The 22004-nt window shown below is 43.0% G+C and overlaps 1 long non-coding RNA gene across 2 annotated transcripts in view; it reads left to right on the plus strand.

Annotated features, from left to right (window-relative positions):
- Window positions 1-22004, plus strand: part of LOC144223929 (uncharacterized) — a 392187-nt gene that overhangs the window by 293544 nt on the left and 76639 nt on the right. The window contains exons 5-6 of one of the 2 annotated variants that reach the window (XR_013332877.1): window positions 365-589; window positions 4717-4766. This is a non-coding gene — a long non-coding RNA (uncharacterized LOC144223929). Of the gene's footprint in view, window positions 1-364; window positions 590-4716; window positions 4767-22004 lie in introns of those variants that run through there. The other variant, XR_013332878.1, reaches the window with a different exon arrangement.

A 22004-nucleotide genomic window follows, 5' to 3' on the forward strand; every position in this document is an offset into this window, starting at 1 on the left:
GGATGAGACAGAGCGTGCTTTACGTTGTTCTAATTAGCAACCTGCTGGCCCAGTTGTTGATAGGATGAGGGGTCAGCTACGTTTCACTGAAGTGTTTCATCTTTTAATGAGACGAGCGGTTGAAGGGGGAGGTTACTGTTTGTTTTTTACATCTTCAGTGTTTCGGTCAAAGGGTGTGGCCTCCAAATTGCAAATGGTTCCCATCAGCAGACTCTGCTGATTGGAGAAGCCCTCTTAATAGGTACTGTTGAAAGAGGTCGATTTCTGTTCAAGGGAAAAGACTCTTGCACGACTCTTGGTCCTTAGCCGAAAATTAAACGGACGTAAACTGCCGCTAAGTCTTTTCCATTTTGCCATTTTTCAGGTATTCTTGCATCCGCCCAAGTCCCTTCCCGTCGTCTTTGGAAAGTTTCGCAAGCCAGGCGCCTCCTCCCTGCAGCCAACAATGATGCTTTGTGTCTTCATCCCGCCTGAAGGGCCTGGCGCACAAACAGCCCAGCCTATTCATTCCCGGAGCAATTTTACATATGCAAGACCAGAGCCAAGATTAATGTCTTCTTCCCCGGTGTGCTCATTCAGACTCGTCCCGGTAAGTGCAGACGCTGGGATGGTTCACAGGAGAAGTGGGGTTCCTGATCGATCAGTCTGCCCCTGCTCACATAGCCACCTCTTTGTTGCCGCTCCATCATCCAAATGGATATTTAATAGAAGGACATTTGTTTTGTCCAACTGGAGTTCGTCCAGTGGGACAGAGATGGCGTCACCTGCCCGGGGGGTCATGTTGGCTCCCTCCTGGGGCAGGGCTAGTGCCAAGCTGGACAGAATGTCTCACATTGACTCCCCGACTCCCCCCGCCAGCAGCCTCAGAATGGCATCTCCTTGGAAAGGGAGCTCTAGACCTCTGGTGTTCACGGGCCAGATGCTCTGAATCAGCTCTGTGTCCTCGGCCCTGGCACTTCCTCATAGAGCTCTTTGAGCGCTTGAATGGAGGTGCTGGAGAAGTGTCCCTTTCATTTGCCGCAGACACGAAGGTCATGCAAATGCGTGTCACCAAAGGTGTGCAGGTGGGACCCGGCGCAGCGTGCGACATGGGAGACAGGACTGGACACACAGCGGTTAGGGACGGACAGCGGCCCTCGGTCCAGCAGCTGGGAGGCTGCTTGGTGACGTGGGCAGGAGGTGCACCAGGGACAGGGTCGACTTCTGGGTCCCCACAGAGACACAGTCACTCGGGGGAACAACAAAGAGCCCGGGTGTGTTAGAATAGCCATGCCACTGAACGATTTTGCACAGAGCTGTTTTTAAAGGGACCGGTGACTCACCCCGGCTTCTGTGGCCCCACAGTGAAGAACATAAAAGTCGTATCCGACACCTGACACCGAGCTAGTGGGATTTCCTTCTTTCCCGCTTATTTCATGGTGATTTCATAATTCTCACTTTTCAACGTTCCCTTGTTCAACAACATGGTCACCTTTATTCTACTTAACTGTATTCTACTTAAAGTGTACTTTATCAGTTAATGTCAAGGTTTAAACTCATATGGTAGTCTGACCATGATCCCATTTTCAGGATCTGGTTCACCTGAAGATATAAATAGTCATTTATCCAACTTAACACCCCATTATATCTTTACCTACACTTGGGATCTCGTTTGAAATAAGTTTTTCTTCAAAAAATTATCAGAAACTTCAAGATGTATCTATCCTGATGGTTTATCTCCATCCTGATGGTTTAATAATATATTAAACAAAACACTCACTGGGAAATTCTCAGCTGGGCCTTCATTTAGAAAATATTCTGTGGAAAATAAGTACTTGTTTGCTACAGAAGCTCACTGCCCAGTGGCATCTCTTGCTATGTTTCTTTTCTCTGAAATAACACCCACTGTGAAAGGTACACAAACATAATTTGCTTTTTTTTAAATTATCCGCATAAGGGATGTTAAAGTAGCCATCGTCCAGAGAGCACCGCTCCCGCCGGGGATGGTGTCTGGCTCTGTGTGTTGGAGCCCAGTCAGCAACAGTGACATACAAGGCGCACTTCCTTGCTAGCCCTTGAACCTTCCACGGCTTCTGAAACCCATGTGCTCACCCAGCCATGCATGTGTCACTACGCTTGTCAGGTAAAGGGTCACATGGTAAAGAGCTTGAGCTTTGTGAACTATATCATCTCTGCTTCAGCCACCCAATTCTGCTGTCTGAGCACGTAAGCACCCAGAGATCGGTGATACATAAAAACAAGACAATAAAATACGTGTGCCTGTGTTCCAGCAAACCTCTATTTAGAAAACTTGATGGGGCCCATATCATAGTTACATGTCCCCTGTGTGGTGCCATTATTTCTCTGTAGAGGAATACCTTTCTCTGTTTGCCATCGGATCTGCCCACACTTCCTGTCTTTGTAGCGTGCAGTGCCATGGAGAAGGGCTCTTTTCCCTCCCGTGCTGTTGCTCATAAATTCCAAAATGGAAAATCACCTTCGTAAGTTTCTGCCATCATCCTGCTTTGTGACAAGGTCAGTCTTGTTGTGTGAGACATTTATTATCCTGTTCGAAAGTGCCTATTAAACAAGCCTGCATTGTGGTTTTATTGGAGGAAGAAGGCCTTCGGGCACGATCCCTGGAGAGACTAGAGAATGGGGGCCGCATGAAAATGTGTGTTTATTGCGAATGCGGGGCGAGCTGGTCAGACCCAGACATCAGAGCAATGAGACGTGGCTACTGTCGGAAGAAAGAATCTGAAAGGAAAGAGGAAAGATGGTTCTTGCCTCTAGGATCTGAGAAAGAGAAAAGGTGGCCATCCCCGTCCTCAGTGATTCTGCTCAAAAGGGCGACGTATGTAGCCCCCTTTTATGTGAATAAACACAGTTGTAAGTTCACATGATTCACGGCAGAATTTCAGTTAGCCATATTCCTGCTTACAGGTTATGCATTTTCAGTTTGAAGCTTTTGCAACAAGATAAACATTCTCCGCTGGAGAAGCACGAAGTAGCTGGCAGGGCTCGAAGTGAAATTTGTGTCCCGTATCAGTGGCCCCTTTCCTTCAATAGCAGGAGAGCGTTCCTTATGGTTGATGAGGCTTGATGCTGTAAATACCTAATATTAAAAATGAGGACACCGAATATTCAAATAGATCTGAAAGCAGGAAGTCGACAGGAAGCAAAGTCCAGGCACCCTTTGTGTCCAGCATGGAATGGCCTGATAATGTTCCTTCATTTTCCTTCACGGATCTCTGCTAATTGGTATTAATCATTCATTTTACCTTTTCCATCCATCCACTGAGAACCTAGTGTTCTTTGTAGCATACAAATCTTTCATTTCACTCAGCAGCAGTAATGCTACGGCTAACGTTTTGTGAGTACTTGGTAAGTTCTGGCTGATGATGCCTTGATCATGTTCACGAATGACCTCATTTCATCTTCTCTGTATAAACATGGGGCGGGTTCTATAAGAATCACTGTGTAAGCAATGGCAGTAAGCTGCTCAGGGTCACTGGTGTGGATGAAGGATTTGAGTCAGAAGACTTGGACTTTGTGCACGATGGGCTATAAAGGGTTGCTGTCAAGCTCAAGAGGATTCTGCATTCATATCATGGAACTTGGGGTTACCGGGAGCAGCAGAGTACAAGGAAAGCTGTGTGCCTCTTTGTTTCTGATCCACCAGGTTTTCTCGGGAGCAGAGGGCTGACTTTGTGAGGAGGCTGGAGCCATTATTGGGGATTGCATGAGTTCTCTATCACCACGAAACAAACGGAACAGCATAAAACACATTTGCTCTCTTGTGGTTCCTAAGGGGCCAAGAGTGTGGGCGTTACTTAGCTGAGTCCTCTGCTAGCGTCTCATATGGCTTCAGTCAAGATGTCAGCTGGGGCTCCTGTCTCCTCTGGGAGTGTGGCTGGGGCAGGATCTGCCTCTAAGCTCTCTGAGGTTGTCGGTCGAATCTGATTCCTTGAGGTGGTGGAATTCAGGGCAGAGCTGCAGATGCAGAATAGTAACGTACAGGTTCCAATTTCAGAAAGAAGCTACCACCCTGTGGCTGGGCCCACGGAACAGAGAGGCTGGGATTATTGTTTTAAGCCTCTAAATGTGTGGTACTAGGTTACTCCCAGTAGAGAAGTAAATAGCATAGCGACATGGATAGAACGTAAAAGCACAGTTTGGTGTGAGAATACGCACGTATAAAGGGACATAGATCAATATAATTATGTAAACATGAAACACGAAAAGAATATTTCATACAAACAGATGAACAAATAACACATAGAGCACCTGTTACACAGTAGCTAATGGGATAGGAAGCGGATACGGATGAAAGGGAGCAGGTCATGAAGGACGGAGATCTCTACATGGACCATTGTGGTCACACACAATGATCAGAGTATGAGCGATATAATTTATCCAGTCTTCCGCACCAGAGATTCAACGGCAGGGATGTGTTTTAAACTGTTAGTTAATGTCTTTATCTCAGAAGGTGGTTAAAGCAAAAGTAAACAAAGATACCCCCCACCACTTTGTTCATATGCTTAAACTGTTAGAATAGAATTATTTCGGCGACCAAAATCATTCTATGGAATTTTGCCAAACCTAAAACTTTGCACTGAAAACATTACTAATTAGTTCACCTTCCATTTCCTCCCCAACCCAGCCTGACAGCTCACTGCTTCTCGTAGCTGGATAATTACTCTGTACCTTATTAACTGTACTCCTTTTCCCATACAGATTCTAGCATGATTTCTCCAATGTTAGTCTGGGCAGAAAATGGCATCGAGAAGCAATTTTCCTTGTAAACTTGAGAGTCATGAAAAATAAGTGTGTGCTGGCCACTGATGAGAAGAATGTCTCATCAGAAATTCCAGACTTGGAAACTAAGTTCTCTGTCCAGGCTTGATTATCCTCACCTATTAAAGTCATCACAGCGAAATGTGTTGATGCATTTGTTACATTTAATTAGGCCCTTCTCCTTCCGCTGTGTTGGGGAAAACCTGATGAAGCCAAAGCAAACATGCCACGAATTGGGATTTGGTGAGGATGGCATTCTTCACATAGAGCATATTTCTTATTTCGAACTACTGGTTGCTTCCCCAGCATTCTTTGTTCCCCGATGCTGAGTAGAGCGTCATCTGGAGGCCATGACCTCATCACTGGAAGACATCTGAGAAGATGAGCAAACACTATGTGTCTGTGATTTCCTTTCCACACAGGAGCTGAGAAGCAAGGAATGCATTCGAACCTCTCTAAATCCCTTTTACGTGCAGCTCTCAGGAAAGAGTGTAGCCTGTTCTCATCATTTAGGATGTTCTGGAAAGCCAGCTATGTTGGAAGTCCTGGGTCTTCACCATTGTTGACTTTACCACCGTGACTCACTCGCTAAGTCTAGATGCACATTAAACAGGAGCTGCCAGTTTCACGTTTGGAATCTGGGGACCTGCAGAAGCTACAGTGAATCTTCCAAACCGCTTATTTATTGCATTTGGTGTTTTGACCTGAGGAGGTGTGAATACAGAGTGGTAGCTTTAATTGACAAAAATACCTTTAGTGATTAAAGATACATCCGTTACCAGCAAGACAGACTATGCTGTTACTTTTTTGGATCTGATGTTAGTTCAGAGTGAGAGGAAAAACCCAGATAATGTGTCAATGCAACATCCCCTTTTCTTCTCTCAGAAAATAGCAGGGATTGTGCTTGGCACACACAAAACTAAAGTAATATGAAAAGTGACAGGTCCTTCCTCCATATAATGCAGTCTTCAGTGGGGTGACTCATATGAAAACAAATAAAACCAAAATGGTAATTGCTGCATGCATGTATGGCTAAGGTGAAGAGAAAACACATGGGGATACATAGTCGTAGAGAAATTTAGTTAAGCAATGGTTTTGAGGGACGCCTGGGTGGCTCAGTCAGTTGAGTGTCCAACTTCGGCTCAGGTCATGATCTCACAATTCATGGGTTTGAGCCCCGTGTCAGGCTCTGCTGACAGTGTGGAGCCTGCTTGGGATTCTTTGTCTCCCTCTCTTTGTCCCTCACCTGTTCATGCACGCTCTCTCTCTCTCAAAAACAAATAAACATTAAAAATTTTAATGGTTTTGGGCCAAGCCTTAAATATAAGTAGTTGGCCATGGAAATGGATTTTAAGGCGGTAGGAGACATAGCTACATCACCCATAGGAATTTCTCTAGTGCTAGAGACTTAGCGATAACTGTGTGTGTCTGTGACCAAACCCTATGGGCAGGAAGACAGCGAGCTAGAGAAGTGAAACACAGGCTGTGCTGTAAAAGTCCACGCAAACTTGATCTTTGATGGAAATCAGCAACCATTGAAGAATCGTAACCCAGTAGCAGTCATAGCTGCATACCAGGATGGCTGTTTCATGCACAGTAGAGAGGACGCACTAGAGAAAGAGGTGGAAGACTGGCTAGGCTGGACAGCGAAAAAGACACAACTACAGGTGCCCTGTGTGCATGGACACCAGAAGATGGAGAAGGACATCTGAAAAATCTGTGCAAAATCTGAAAATACATGCATATGTATGTGTTTAGGTCTGATTGATAGGACTTGGTGACTGTTTAGATTTGGAGTGTAATGAATGTGATAGAATGACTTGCAAGGCCATGATTAAGGCCAGAGGTTATCAGAAGACTAAAATAATGTCTCCTTCCCTTAGTTTGGCCCAAGTAGGGAAAACAAGAGGGATGGCATGTGTGATGCGGGGGCTGGCAGTCAGGGAATCAGACCTGGGGTATAAGGAATGGGAGACGTCTCTTAGCTAGCCCGTAGAGATGCCTTGTTGGTAGACTGAAATATGGATCTGGAAATGAGAATGAAGTTCTAAATAGATTTAGAAGGCAAGCATATTGAGGAAGGAGGAAAGACACATGTGGGCTTATCCACAAATTGTGTAGCAGAACAATGAGAAGAGCTGTATGGACCTCAACTTGTGAAGGTCGATGGAAGGAAAAGAAGCTTCCGCTCACGCACAGAGCAAGAGCAGTCAGAGAGAAGGAAGTCAGGGCATTGGTAACCACGGGGATGCGAAGGAGTCCATTTGACATAACCAAGTACCCAAGTACTGGGTATTGTAGCGAGATTACTTTATCCCGTAAAGGTCAGACACTTATTTCTTTTGGTAGGAAATTACAGTTCTGATACCATTAACAATCTTTCCATAAACTCTGCTCTTGATATTAAAAAAAAGAGGCTTTGCTTTTCTTGACCCTCACTCCTTAAAACCCACAAACCTTTGTCTCTCTGATGAGAGTCTCATTATTATAAATCAGAAGCACTTTAGTTTTCAAACTATGTTTCTGCTGTATTTAAAATTTCAACCAGATAGTCAACAGGATTCTGTATGCTCCCTGTCCTGCTGACTTCTAAGCTGATGTAACTCTAACAGCGTACACAGAAAGGTACGATTAGGGAAAGAGACGGAACACCAATCATTCGGACTTTCACAAGTGATTAATTCAAAAATAATTCTTGAGACCTACCGCCAGCCAGACTCGGATGAGGCAGAAGGGATACAACCCTGATGAAGATAGTCACAGCATCTACCTTCAGTGACAGTGTCACAGTGCCCTCAGTCTTGTCTACATTTATCGTGAGATATCGAGGTAACACTGATGTACTTTGAGTTTTCTCAACAGCAGAAACCCAAGGCAAGGATTGTGGTACCAGTAACTTAGTTGACCAGCGACCTCAAGTGAGTGGTGAAAACTCAGAGTCCCCTGACGCCTTCCCAGCCGAGGTTGACCCAGGGGGCACTCTGCCTTCTAGTTTCACTTTGCATGCTATAAACAAGTGTCCTTTCCGTGGCCTGTTTAGTGCCATGCTTTGGAATTGTTGTGCCTTATTCCAGTGACTTTGCTGTTTAAAAGGGGGCACCTGGGTCACTCATTCGGTTAAGTGTCGAACTATTGATTTAGGCTCAGGTCATGATCTCATGGTTTGTGAATTTGAGTCCTGGCTTGGGCTCTGCACTGGCAGTGAGGAGCCTGCTTGGGATTCGCTCTCTGTCTCTTTCTTTCTTTCTCTCTCTCTCAAAATAAAGAAATAAACTTGAAAAAAAAAATGTGGTACTGAAATGCTGTGTAGGGGCAACTGGGTGGCTCAGTCAGTTAAGCATCTGACTTTGGCTCCGGTTATGAACTCACAGTTCATGGGTTCAAGCCCGTGTCCGGGTCTGTGCTGACAGTTTGGAGCCTGGAGCCTACTTCGAATTCTGTGTCTCGCCCCCTCTCTCTGCCCCTCCCCTGCTTGTGCTCTCTCTCTCTCTCTTTCAAAAGTAAATAAACATTAAAAAAATTTTAATTACACATTTCTCAATGCATAAGCTGCCGTGTCAGTATTGCAATCCCCATCGTTTCATTTTATCTCAGAAGTGTAACATGTGTTATGCCCTCAGTTAGTCACGTTTTAGTGTTACCTACCGAATGTTATCTTTTGTAGTTCTTCAGTGTATGCAGAATAAATGCTGTAGACACTCAGAGATGCATATTTCGGCAAGTTAAAAGTCACCGAGAACATGCCTGTAACAGTGATGCTGTTGAAATCCAGGTTATACAGTCTTACCAGTTCTGAGACTTACAGCTCACAGAGACGTCTCTTTTGAGACCCATTTCTTTTTAATTAATTTTTTAAATGAAGCAAAGCCTAGAATTGATCTTAAATTATTAACGTGTCTCAGTTAGAAAAACACATTTCATGAAAGAAAACATTTTTTTAAAAAACCTCCATGAACAAAGCTGAAAACACCTCAGTATTTTTATCCTCTCTGCCAAATCCCAAGGATGATTTAAAAAGTCTCCAAGGGGGGAAAATGTTGTTATTTGACAAGGTAAAACTTCTTTGATTTGGAATTTCTTTAAATTTTGTGTAATGACTCTTTACCCTACCGGTCATATACACTGTCTTTTTCTAGTCTAACAGCTGATCTTTTTCATTTCTTCTCAGGATCCAGGGAGGTCCGAGCATGTTCTATAAACACCAGCACACCCAGGACATGCACCCCACTACACATCTTGACCTTTGTCTTGAAGAAGAAAATCATTGTATTCACATTAAAAAAAAATTTTTTTAATAGTTTATTGTCAAGTTGGTTTCCATACAACACCCGGTGCTCATCCCCACAAGTGCCCTCCTCCATGCCCGTCTCCCCCTTCCCCTTCCCCCACCCCCATCATTTCTCAGTTTGTTCTCAGCATTGGAGTCTCTCTCATGGTTTGCATCCCTCCCTCTCCCCCACTATTTTAAATTTCAATTCAAGTTAATTAACAGTGTAGAATTGGTGTCAGGATGAGAACCCAGTGATTCATCACTTTCTTAATACGCCCAGTGCTCCTCGCAACAAGTGCCATCCCCATTTAGCCCATCCCCCCCCTCCCCTCCAGCAGCCCTCAGTTCGTTCTCCATATTTAAGAGTCTCTCATGGTTTGCCTCCTTCTCTGTTTTTATCTCATTTTTCCCTTCCTTTCTCCTATGTTCATCTGTGGCGTTTCTCAAGTTCCACATATGAGTAAAAACATAGGGTGTCTGTCTTCCTCTGACTGACTTATCTCAGCATTATACCGTCTAGTTCCATCCACATTGTTGCAAATGGCAAGATTTCATTATTTTTCACTGCAAGTAATATTCCATTGTGTATATATGTACCACATCTGGCTCTTTTGGGCATTTGGGCTTTTTCCATAATTTGGCTATTGTTGGAAGCGTCACTATAAACATTGGGGTGCATGTGCCCCTATGCATCAGCACTCCTGTATCCTTTGGGTAAATTCCTAGTACTGCTATTTCTGGGTTGTAGGGGAGGTCTATTTTTAGTTTTTCAAGGAACTCCATACTGTTTTCCAGAGTGACTCCACCAGTTTGCATTCCCACCAATAGTGCAAGAGGCTTCCCCTTTCTCTACATCCCCACCAACATCTGCTGTTTCCTGAGTTATTCATTTTAGCCACTCTGACCACTGTGAGGTGGTATCTCATTGTGGTTTTGATTGGTATTTCCCTGATGATGAGTGATGTTGAGTATCTTTTCATGTGTCTGTTGGCCATCTGGATGTCTTATTTGGAAAAGTGTCTGTACATGTCTTCTGTCCATTTCTTCACTGGATTCTTTGGTTTTTTTGAGCGTTGAGTTTGGTAAGTTCTTTATAGATTTTGGACACTGACCCTTTATCTGTTATGTCATTTGTAAATATCTTCTCGCATCCCTTCATTTGCCTTTTAGTTTTTTTGGTTGTTTCCTTTGCAGTGCAGAAGTTTGTTTGTTTTTAATCTCCCCTTATACAGTAGGGAATCATTCCAGCNCCATCCCTTCATTTGCCTTTTAGTTTTGTTGGTTGTTTCCTTTGCGGTGCAGAAGTTTGTTTGTTTGTTTGTTTTTAATCTCCCCTTATACAGTAGGGAATCATTCCAGCAAATAAATTTTAATAATTTCTGAGGGGTCTAAATCCCTTCTCTTCTCTGGACTTGGGGATATGTCCACAGACTTTTTTGCTCCGAGAAGAATAAAATAGATTTTTTTAGAGCTATGTTGTCAGTTTTTCCCATTCTTCCATGATTGCATATTGGAAACACTTAACATTTTGAATTCTAGCTATTAAAATTTTAACTGTAGGAGCACCTGGATGGTTCAGTTGGTTAAGTGTCCAACTCTTGACTTTGACTCAGGTCATGATCTCACAATTCATGGGTTTGAGCCCTGCTTTGGGCTCTGCACTCTCTCTCTCTCTCAAAACAAATAAATGATAATTAAACTAAAATTTTACTATAACTTTATATTGAATGCTAGCCAGGATTTGGAAGGACATATGCCTACATCATAAACTTGCCATTTTGATGTTAATCACCATTTTCATAATACAAGTGGTAAATGGCACTAATGGAAAATGTTTTTTTAACTTTAGATATCTATGAGACAGTATCTCCACCCACTTGCTACTTATTGTCTGTTGATACTGTCTGTCTTCTCTGCTGATGAAAGTTTCTAGAAAGTTCATCATTCTTGTGCTCCTGCTACCACTGAGAGGGTATAACACCCTTATCAATGGAAATTCCCCGGATACATGTAAATTTCTTTTGCAAAAGGGCAACTTCTGTTGGGTTTTCAGAGCTTCTCCTGTGTGTGGTTCCCAAGATAATCCTTATGCCAGATAGGCATATTACAGGGTGTCATCATCTCTTCTCCTTCCCCAACCCATCGGAGGCCCCAGAAACCACTGCGTGAAACTCTTACTTGTAGAGAAAGATGGCTCCAGAGAAATCTAGCAGTGTTGGCAGTGGCTGCTTGCTACTTTCATAACATAAAAGCTACTTCTCTTTCAGTAAACATTTTAAAACCCATATTCAACATCAAAGGTCATATTAAATATTTTTAACCCACAAGTCAGAAGAGTATCTGAAATGCTAATTTTTTAGCTGTTAAGATGAAACTTAGCGAAAAAGTTTTCTGTAAAATGGAAGATTCTAAAAATACATGAGCTTAAATGCATGCTTACATGAATACTTCCATTCGTACTTAAAAATGCATGCTCCTTCAGACTCATTTCTTCTGTTTTTTTTTTTTTACCTGCCTCCAAAATGTATTAAATACAGTGGCTTCAGCAAAGCATAATGATATGCTAAATGAATTTTGTGTTTAGGGAATTTTAATTTAAAAGAGGAATCTAGGCAGAATAATTTGATGGTAAAGCACTTTGGCTCTGATAAAGCAAAAGCAGTTGATAAGCCGTCATGATAAAAGAATCAATTCTGTCAAAGACAATGGATTTTTGTGCAGAATTTCTTAATGTAGTATGTTTCAAACTGTCTCAGGTAAAAAGTAAGAATGTTCCCTTCAGGGGCGCCTGGGTGGCTTAGTCGNTGCCCATCTTGATATACTGATAAGCAAATTAAAACTTCAAAAGTTTTTTATCCTGAAACATGAAGTTTATTCCTAAGAACTTAAAGATATCTCTTAAAAATGACTTCTTCCTGGAATCTTGGTGAATTATTATCAGGAACAAAAGCCAGTGTGACTCCTCTCTCCTTTACTTAAGAGGTTCACTGTTATTTTAACCTGCCTTTAAATAGAATATCAAGGGGCACCCGGGTGGCTCAGTCGGTTAAGCATCTGACTTCAGCTCAGGTCATGATCTCAGGTTATGAGTTCGAGCCCCAAGTTGGGCTCTGTGCTGGCAACACAGAACTTGCTTAGGATTCTCTCTCACCAGAGGTCCCTGGGTGGCTCAGTCAGTTAAGCGTCCGACTTCAGCTCAGGTCATGATTTCAAGGATCATGGGTTTGAGCCCCGCATCGGGCTCTGTGCTGACAGCTCAGAGCCTGGAGCCTGTTTCAGATTCTGTGTCTCCCTCTCTCTCTGACCCTCCCCTACTCACGCTGTCTCTCTCTCTCTCTCAGAAATAAGTAAAACATTTAAAAAAATTTAATAATGAAAAAGGATTCTCTCTCATCGTCTCTCTCTACCCGTCCCTAGCTCATACTCATGCTCTCTCTCAAAAATAAACAACTTAGAAAAGGAAACAGGCAAATAATAAACCCAAGTGTTGACTCTTTGGGAAAATGAGTAAAATGAATAATACAATTTAAACGTTGTTTATAGCACAGGTCCAAACTTTGAAATAAAATTAAAGAAACAATAGGGAAAATTAAACATGTTATAGAAGGAATTATGTTACCCTACGAAGTAAATTTGAAAACTTTATAAGAACATAATTTTCTAAATAACAAGGTACATATGCAGACTATTTTGATAATTTTTTTTTTACAGAAAAGGACAGTGATGAGCATAGTTTCTGAAGAGTTTCTCCTGTAGATCTCAGTGCAGTCTCTAGTTTTCGAATTAAATGGGTGAATAAAAGCACATAGAGACAGTAAGTGGACAATGTATTCATCTTGGTTGATGCAGGCATATTGCCACTTACTCAGTAGGTTGGAGAGAGAGGTCAGAGCCTCGGACACAGACACTATTGCCAGGCCCTGAAGGGTCAGTGGGAAGATAGCAGAAACCAAGAGCCCTGTTCTCCAGGGTTCAGCCTCACACTGGAGAAGCATCCAGTAAACACACACACACACACACACACACACACACAAGCACGCACGATTGCTCTGAAGACAACTGCAAGAAAGAAAAAGTATAGAGCTCTAAGAACACGGTATAATGGGCATTGTAATTAGGAAAATGTTACCAAAACAGATCCATGAAGCACCTCCTGGATGTAAGGGACAACGTGACATCAGAGCCCTTGACAAGAAGCAAAACTAATTAAAGAATAAAGCGTTTATGGGGGGTCTCACTCCCATGCCTGCCCTCTCCGTCCAGCCCAACCCCACCCATTATAAATAACTGTTGGTAGTCTCTTCTCCACTCAAGTCCCAACCAACACCACTGCCTCTCCCTATCTGTGTAAGAAGATATTTTTTTTTTTTTTTTTTTTTTTTTTTTTTTTTTTTTTTTTTNCTAGGCACCCCTGTGCATGAAGATCTTACACCGGTGTTTGGTCTGGATGCCTAGTGCTTCCGGGATGTAACTTAACAGTTTATTCCGCAACTCCTGTTAATGCCTAAGTCCCACATAGAGCCCACATCTAGCCATAGGACTGAGTGTGACCAGTCAAACACCGATGATAACTAGCTAGTGTGAAAAGTCATTTCGTAGTGTTTTTCTCTGTCTCCACTCAAATAGAAGACAGCAGTTTTTTTCCGTGAGCAACTCTGTGTTCTGGACTTGTGTGTGAGGTTGTTTTCCATTCCATCCGTGAGTCAGTGCTGAACTCACTACCGCTTTTCGGCATCTGTCACTTCTCCCTCAACCACAGAAATGATCATAAAATGAAAACACAAAGCTATGCTAATCCATCAAGTTTGACACTGAGCTTGTTACTAATAAGTGCCTTTGATGATTTTTAAATCCTCGCCAGCTGTTTAGAACTAACTGAGGATTTGAAGCACGTTAGACCGCCTCAGTCCGAGCAAGCTGAATTTTATCGATGGTGTGTAAACTTCTCCCGCTGTTATTTTTAGATACGACTGTACTGGGGCAAATTAACACATTCGACCCATGTCAATCCAGTTTGAAAACAGGAAACATCTATAGCCCACGCTTTCTATTGAAGTCTTGAGTTAGTAATTTGAACTCATCCGCCTCTTTGAATTTTGTGAAATCTGGGCTGAGATGAAGAATTTGTAGGTGTATTTAATTCTAGTGGTCTCTCTCCTGAATATTAGGAAGGGTGTAGCTGTGCTCTGTAACAGGCACCATGCTAATCAAGTCCCTTCCGTTAGGATCGCTGTGTGCCTTTCTATTACTTATTCAACATTTGAAGTCAGCCCTGATTTTGGTACTTATCTTCATGCCTATGTTCTCACATAAACTTTCTCTGAATCCACAATAAATACTCGTCAGCATAAGTGCCCTGAGCACCTGAGACATAAAAGTCCCTTGGAATTGACCAACTTGTCACAGAGGCAACTATTTACATAGTAACATCCATTTGAACCGTAATTCTGAAAATTGTGACTTGGTAGCACCCATAAAATTGGCTTAGGAGATATAAACTTACTGTTAACCCCTTGTTAAGCCCAGGCTGGGACATAATTGGATTTAAGAACGGTCAATTTTGGGGGCGCTTGGGTGGCTTAGTCGGTTAAGCGTCCGACTTTCGCTTAGGTCATGATCTCGCGGCTCGTGGGTTCGAGCCCCGTGTCGGGCTCTGTGCCGACTGCCAGCTCAGAGCCTGGAGCCTGTTTCAGTCTGTGACTCCCTCTCTCCCTGACCCTCCCCTGCTCATGCTGTCTCTCTCTCTCCCTCTCTCTCCTAGAAATAAATAAAACATTAAAAAAAAAAAAAAGGTCAATTTTGAGAATGAAGGCCCTCTGGCTTGAGCTTTGTTGCAAGCAAATGGTTCAGGTCAGTGGGGAGCAGAGGTTTCTTAGGGATTGTTTCTCCTCACTCCCCCTCCATGAATCTCCTTTTCTAAATAAATAATAAGAGATTAAATGATTGATATTCTAATCCATTTGCAGTTGCTTCTAAATGTTTATATGCAGTAAGTACAAAAGTCTATCAGAACTTCAAAACCAGTTAATATGGGGTGCCTGGGTGGCTCAGTCACTTAAGTGTCCAACTTTGGATCAGGCCATGATCTCACAGTTCATGGGTTCAAGCCCCCCTTTGGGCTCTGTGCTGACCCCCCCAGAGCCTGGAGCCTGCTTCAGCTTCTAGGTCTCCCTCTCTCTCTGCCCCTCCCCCACTCATGCTCTGTCTCTTTGTCTCTCAAAAGTAAATAAACATTGAATATAATAAAACAAAAAAAATTTTAAGAGAAGAAACTGGTTGATATGCCATCTTACAATTATATGTGAGCTCTAGAAACATTTCTAGAGCAGATAAAATGTTGATCCTAGATTGAATCTTTCATTCTCCACTATCTCTGTGATTTTACAAATAATTCCAGAGTTAAAGGAAAGTACAGACAACAGTATATAATGTATTATTACACACATATTTTACATGTCTCCATCATTAGGCATTGCCTGATACCACTCACTGTCTTCAGTATTTGTAGGTCATACCATGAAGTGGATGGAGCCAGAAAGACTTGTATTCATGTGTTCGCTCTCTCGTTCACCAAGTGACAGACTTCAGGCAGGTAGTTTTGATCCCCTGAACCTTGAGTTCCTCATATGAACAGTGAAGACGTGGGCTTTAAGATAAACATAATGCATCATGTCTTGAACAAAGTACAGCTGCAGCACAAGTATTTTCTATTTTGACTCAACTCTCTTGACTCCCATAAAATACCTAATGATTTCTTTTCCTATTGCCCTTTGATGTATTATTCCTAGTCTAGGACTCTTTTCAAAATGTATGTGAGGCAATATATAAGACCCCTGTTGGTATACAAAAGCTCCATAGTGGAGATAAAACGTCCACATCAATGTGCAGATGAGCAGTAATTACAAAAGAAATGTCTAGGACGTGGAAGTTATTGGAGGGCAGCTGAAAAGCTAGCATTGGGGTTCTGGGAACCACAGTGAATTCAGAATGCTGGTTTTTGAGGACACCTACTGAATCGTCAGAAGCGATAGATGTTTTCCTGGCTCTGAGTGGGGCTTAATGGCACGTACTTTGATAGAAACGAGGCCGAAGGTGGTATTGTCGATAGTTTTTAAAAATATAGTACAAGGTTGACTTCCGTTGGTTCTTACAGGGAAGCCCTTGCTGTAGTAATTCCCTCTGAGCTTGGGTCCTGGAGAGCTGATACTCTGCTCAGTCATGGATTACTTCTCTGTTGTGCGGAAGGGCTTCTCCCTGCTGTCATTGGAGCCCGATCTACCCCAGGCAGTGATGAAGAGCAAGCACAGAGAGCAAGCACAGAGGGGTTGTCTCCCCTGAATCAACCCCAGGGGGCACATAACCCCCAATGGGACAATTCTGAATGTTCTTGAGAGAGTGTCCCATGGGAAGAAGCTGTATATACCACTGGTAGGAACGTTTTCTAGCTGTTCTGAATTGAACCTTCTCCCTTCCCCAGCACTGCTTTTTGGAATGCCTTTCCAGATAAACTGTCTCCCCTCCCGTCCTGGACTTAAGGTCCCCTTTGGGGAAACCCAAACTAAGACAGAATTCAGTCAAAGTCAACGCCTGTTGATAAATTACAGATTTGCAAAGGCTTTTCTGTGGGAAAAAGATGAAACCAAAATCATATCCACATTATCTGTGTAGCGATCCACCCTGTTGCATGAATAAAGTTTACCCAGTCTCAAAGAAATAAACAGCGTGCACCATCTCCCTGCATAATTTGGTTGAATAATGTGAAATGTGTTAGTGGAATAAACAGAGAGGCCCAGGAGTGGCTCGAGGGTGTAGGTAACTTTGCATTTCTTTGATCCGCTTATGTCCACTATGGCAGAATTATTTTTGAACAGACCAGATTCATTGTGGAATTGCGTTCTTCTGCATTATGTTATACTTCACTGGTAAGTCTTCCTGTCGATAAAGTGACGTTGGAAGCCATCCAAGTTTAAGATTTCTGTTGCACAGTTAAAATGCAGTGTTTTCCATTCCTTTCTGTAAAATGGACTGATTCCTTGCTGGTAGGACTGTGCGGAGGGAGGCAGCACTATTAGGGGTAGAGTGCTCAGCCCTGGACTGGCACAACCAGGAACTCAGACCACTGTCCATTTGCCCTGTGTTTTCAAGGGCATCATTCATCTCCTCTCAATATCGGGAAGATAGGTGGTGATAATTTATTATAACTTATTATGAAATTTAAACATCCTAAATTCTTTTTTTTTTTTTAATTTTGTTTAACATCTATTCATTTATGAGAGACAGAGAGCACAAGCAGGGGTAGGGGAACAGGGAGAGGGAGACACAGAATCCGAAGCAGCCTCCAGGCTCTGAGCGGTCAGCACAGAGCCCAACATAGGGCTTGAACTCATGAACCATGAGATCATGACCTGAGCCAAAGGCGGAGGCTTAATCAACTGACTGAGCCACCCAGGCGCCCAATCCTAACATAAATTCTTAACCTGGTTGATGGATGCCCAGTGTCCCCGCAAGCAGACTTCAATTTGCCTTGAAGGCGTCTTTAATCAGGGTTCCTTGAAGGCTGGCCGAGAAAATCTGATCATTTTGCCAACAAGAAATAACAACACCTGCCCATATCCTGGCTGTGTTTTCACCTTTAGGCTCCTTACAACATCCAGCGTTGAGTACAGCCCAACAGCCCTCCATGGTGAATCTTTTTCTCCATCATAAATCATGTTGATTTCTGAGCTTCAAACAGTCATAGCTATTGAATTCAGCTATTAAATTTATCACTGATACCTCACATTTTGTAGTTTTCATCTGACCATAATATGTACTTCAAACCCTGTGTTTTAAATAACTTCTCATAAAACCTAGACACTCATTAGACTCAAAGCTGGAACATTTACAGACTCGTAAGAGGCCCTGGAGTTTGATTTCATAATGTCCTTTGTGTGACCCAGGCTTTGTATCTTTAATTCCACCTACAGTTCTGAAACATAACCTGGCCTGAAAAAAGATTTTTAATACTTGAATTTTCAGTGTCTTAATCAAGAATCAATTTTCATATGTACATCTACACTGCCTTCTATTCTCCTCCAGTGAACAAGAACACACTACAATTTTTGTGTGAAACGTCAGTCAAGATCCCTGGATTGAGAAGGCGTACCTTCCCGGAATCCCCTTCTGATCATACCCAGTTAACACAAATTCAGCCAAAATCACAACTAGATCAGGAACTCCTAGCTGCTCGGTACACACTCCTAGCCACACACACTCACGGTTCGTTCAACCACACGAGATTTTGAAGACATGTCTTTTGATCCAGCGCTGGGCTGGGGTCGTGGAAAGGCACACTTGGTAACTGATTGTTCATGTCCCTCGCAAACATGCCTATGTTAGCAGCGTATGATGTGATTGGTGCCCAGAGGGGTCAGGAAAGAAAGCCCACTGGAGACGAGGAAGGGCACCGTGGGCCTGAGACGTTCAGAAAGCTTCCACAGAGGGCCCCCTGGGTAGCTCAATGGGTTAAGCGTCCAAATTTGGCTCATGTCATGATCTCACGGTTCGTGAATACAAGCTCCACATCAGGCTTACTGCTGTCAGTGCACTGCCCACTTGGGGTCCTCTGTTGCTGTCTTTCTACCCCTCCCCCTATGGTTCTCTCCCTCTCTGTCTCTCTCTCTCTCCCTCCCTCTCTCTCTCTAAAAATAAAAAATAAACTTTAAAAAAAGGCAGCTCCACCAGACCACGTGGTCTTTCAAGAAACAAGGGGGTTGATTCCGGATGTGTGGTCAGGCGTCAGGAAGATTCTCTGCAAAACAGGGCAAAGCCTGGGTGAAAAGAAGTGAAAGGAGGGTGCAGGCAGGAAGGGACGTGATGTCGGGTAATCAAGGGGGGTGGAGGTCGTGGGGAGCAGAGATCCGCTCTCTTGACTGGAGACTTTATAGGGCGGTCTGAGTGTAAGGACCCAGACAAGGAGTGTGAGGACTTGCTCCCGTTTCAGAAGAGCCTGCGCCACGGAGATGGCTGCCAGCAGCGGCTGTGGTCCCCGAATCATGTCCCCTCAGCACCCAGTGAAAGGCAGGCCCTCGGGACCACTTGACTGACTGACCGTTGGCTTGACGTCTCATCTCATCGTTTGTGCGATACCAGAGTATCTAATGACAGAAAGCAGAGATGGAGTAAGGGCATCAGATACCATGGGCTGAAGCTGTCAAATTTGCGAGTAAAGGCTGGCGGATTAGTGCACGGTGGGAGCCAGGACACATTTTCACGCTGGAATTCACCTCGAAAACCGTGGAGCCCCCTCTGGAGCCCTGTAACCAAGGGATGGGGTGCTACAGACAACCTCGTTTATGTTGTGACTTCCTGAATATCGACATCCTACTTGCGGGCAGGACGGGATGGGATCCCTCAAATTGTGAATTTGCCGCCGAAGAAATTTTGTTTATCCCTCAGCCGTATGATTGAAACCACTTCCCAAAGGTCAGGAAAATCATTATATTATTTTACGACAGGGGAATGTTTAGGGAAAGATGACGAATTTTTTCATGAAGAATTTTTGTTTAAATAGTATTCACATAAAATTGTCAGAAATATGTATGCAGGTGTTTCACCTTTAAATAAGAACAAAAGATATTAGCGTTTTGGAAAGATCCTAGAAAGAACGATTTTCATTAAGTACCTATTCTGTGCCTGTTCTAACAACACTATCAGGGGAATACTCGTTTTGTATTTTCCCAGCAGTACCAATAAGGAAACCGAGGCCTAGGAGTTCATGTCAGATTCCTCAGCCAAACGTGTAGAATTGGAATTTGAAAGCAGAGAGTCTCTATCCTGCAGCCAACTCTTAGCCACCGTCTAAGTTAATACCGAGGGCTATCCTAGGTTCAGTAGGGGGGCTGGAAATGAAAACATTGCAGTACAGTGCATTTTTATTTAATTTAAATCCCAGTTAGTAAGCATATCTTGTAATAATGGTTTCTGGAGTAGAATTTAGTGATTCGTCACTTACATATAACGCCCAGCACTCATCCCAACAAGTGCCCTCCCCATAATGCCCATCACCTATTTAGCCCATCCCCTCCCCCACCTAAATCCCCTCACGCAACCCTCAGTTTGTTGCTTGTATTTAATTCTCTCTCGTGGTTTGTCTCCCTTTCAGTTTCTATCTTACTTTTGTCTCCCTTCCCCTATGTTCATCTGTTGTGTTTCTCAGATTCCACATATGAATGAAATCATTGATATTTGTCTTTCTCCGACTATTTCGCTTAGCACAATCCACTCTAGTCCCATCCACATTGTAGCACATGGCAAGATTACACCTTTGTGATATCACTGAGTTATAGTCCATTGTATATATGTACCACATCTTCCTTAGACATTCATCAGTCAGTGGATGTTTGGGCTCTTTCCATAATTTGGTATTTGGTGATAGCCCTACTATAAACATTGGGGAGCATGTATTCCTTCAAATCTGTATTTTTTGTTTCTTTGGGGTAAATACCTAGTAGTGCATTTGCTGGGTCATAGAGTAGTTCTATTTTTAACTATTTGAGGAACCTCCACACTCTTTTCCAGAGTGATTGCCCAGTTTGCTTTCCCACCAACAGTGAGACAGGGTCCCCTTTTCTCAGTGTCTTCTCTCTCATCTGTTATTTCCTAAATTGTTAATTTTAGCCATTCTGACAGGTGTGAGGTGGTATCGCATTGTGGTTTTGACTTGTATTTCCCTGATGATCAGTGATGTTTCATGTGTCTGCTAGCCAGTTAGATGTCTTCTTTGGAAAAGTGTCTGTTTATGTTTTCTGCCCATTTCTTCACGGGATTACTTGTTTTTTTGGGGGTGGTTGAGTTTGATAAGTTCTTTATAGATTTTGGATATTATCTCTTTATCCATTCATTTATTTGCACATATCTTCTCCCATTCTGTCAGTTGCCTTTTAGTTTTGTTGATTGTTACCTTCACTGTGCAGAAGCTTTTTACTTGATGAGGTCCCACTGGCCCATTTTTGCTTTCATTTCCCTTGCCCCCAGAGACGTGTCAAGTAGAAAGTTGCCGCGGCCAAGGTCAAAGAGGTTGCTGCCTATTTTCTCCTCTAGGATTTTGATGGTTTCCTGTCTCACATTTGGGTCTTTCATCCATTTTGAATTTATTTTTGTGTGTGGCGTAAGAAGGTGATCTAGGTTCATTCTTCTGCATGTCGCTGTCCAGTTTTCCCAGCACCACTTGCTGAAGAGATGGGCATGACAGTGCATTTTTAATTGTCACCCTCCTGTTCTGTAATGTTTGCTGACTGCACATCTGTTTTCTGCTTAGAAGGTTTGGGGCTTTCCCATTTTAAATGGTTTCAGAACATTTTATATGTGTATAGCTGAGTTATTTGATTAAAGTGTCCCATACTAATTTCCCTGTAAACCAAGCAGAGTATTTTTATAGAGAAGGTCTAAATACCTTTACGCATAATGAGGATGACTCTTTAAAAGGTGGAATTTAATTCTGTTCTTCACTGAGACCCGCTGAAAGTGGGGTTTTTCCCTATGTAAATGTTTGATGAATGTGGGAGTCGGGCGAAATCTTCCCTCGGATTTCTACCACGTTATTCTTGTTGGTTATTTCAAAGGGAAAAGAAACCTCATCTCCTCTGAAAAGTCTTCCTGAGTGGCCCCCACTTCTCCTTGCCACTGGGTAGCCAACCGTGTGTTTGGTTTGAGTCATGTTAGGAAGGAAGCTTTGGAGACAGGGCGGGTTTCTGCTTTCATGCAAACACAGTAAGGGAATAGAATTCTCTCTACTGAATCACTATAATTTAAGACATCATTTCACATAAGAAAATGTTTCTTCACGTTTTTATTTGTGTTTGCTCGTCTGGGGCTGATGAAACGTGGAATTCATGGTGGGGTTATTCTCTGCATCTTCTCTTGTTGTTCTTGGTCTCATGAATGAGATCATGAATGAGATCACATTAGGCTTGACAGT

Source organism: Crocuta crocuta, unplaced genomic scaffold (assembly GCF_008692635.1).
Source record: "Crocuta crocuta isolate KB4526 unplaced genomic scaffold, BGI_CrCroc_1.0 scaffold221, whole genome shotgun sequence".
Lineage (NCBI taxonomy): Eukaryota > Metazoa > Chordata > Mammalia > Carnivora > Hyaenidae > Crocuta > Crocuta crocuta.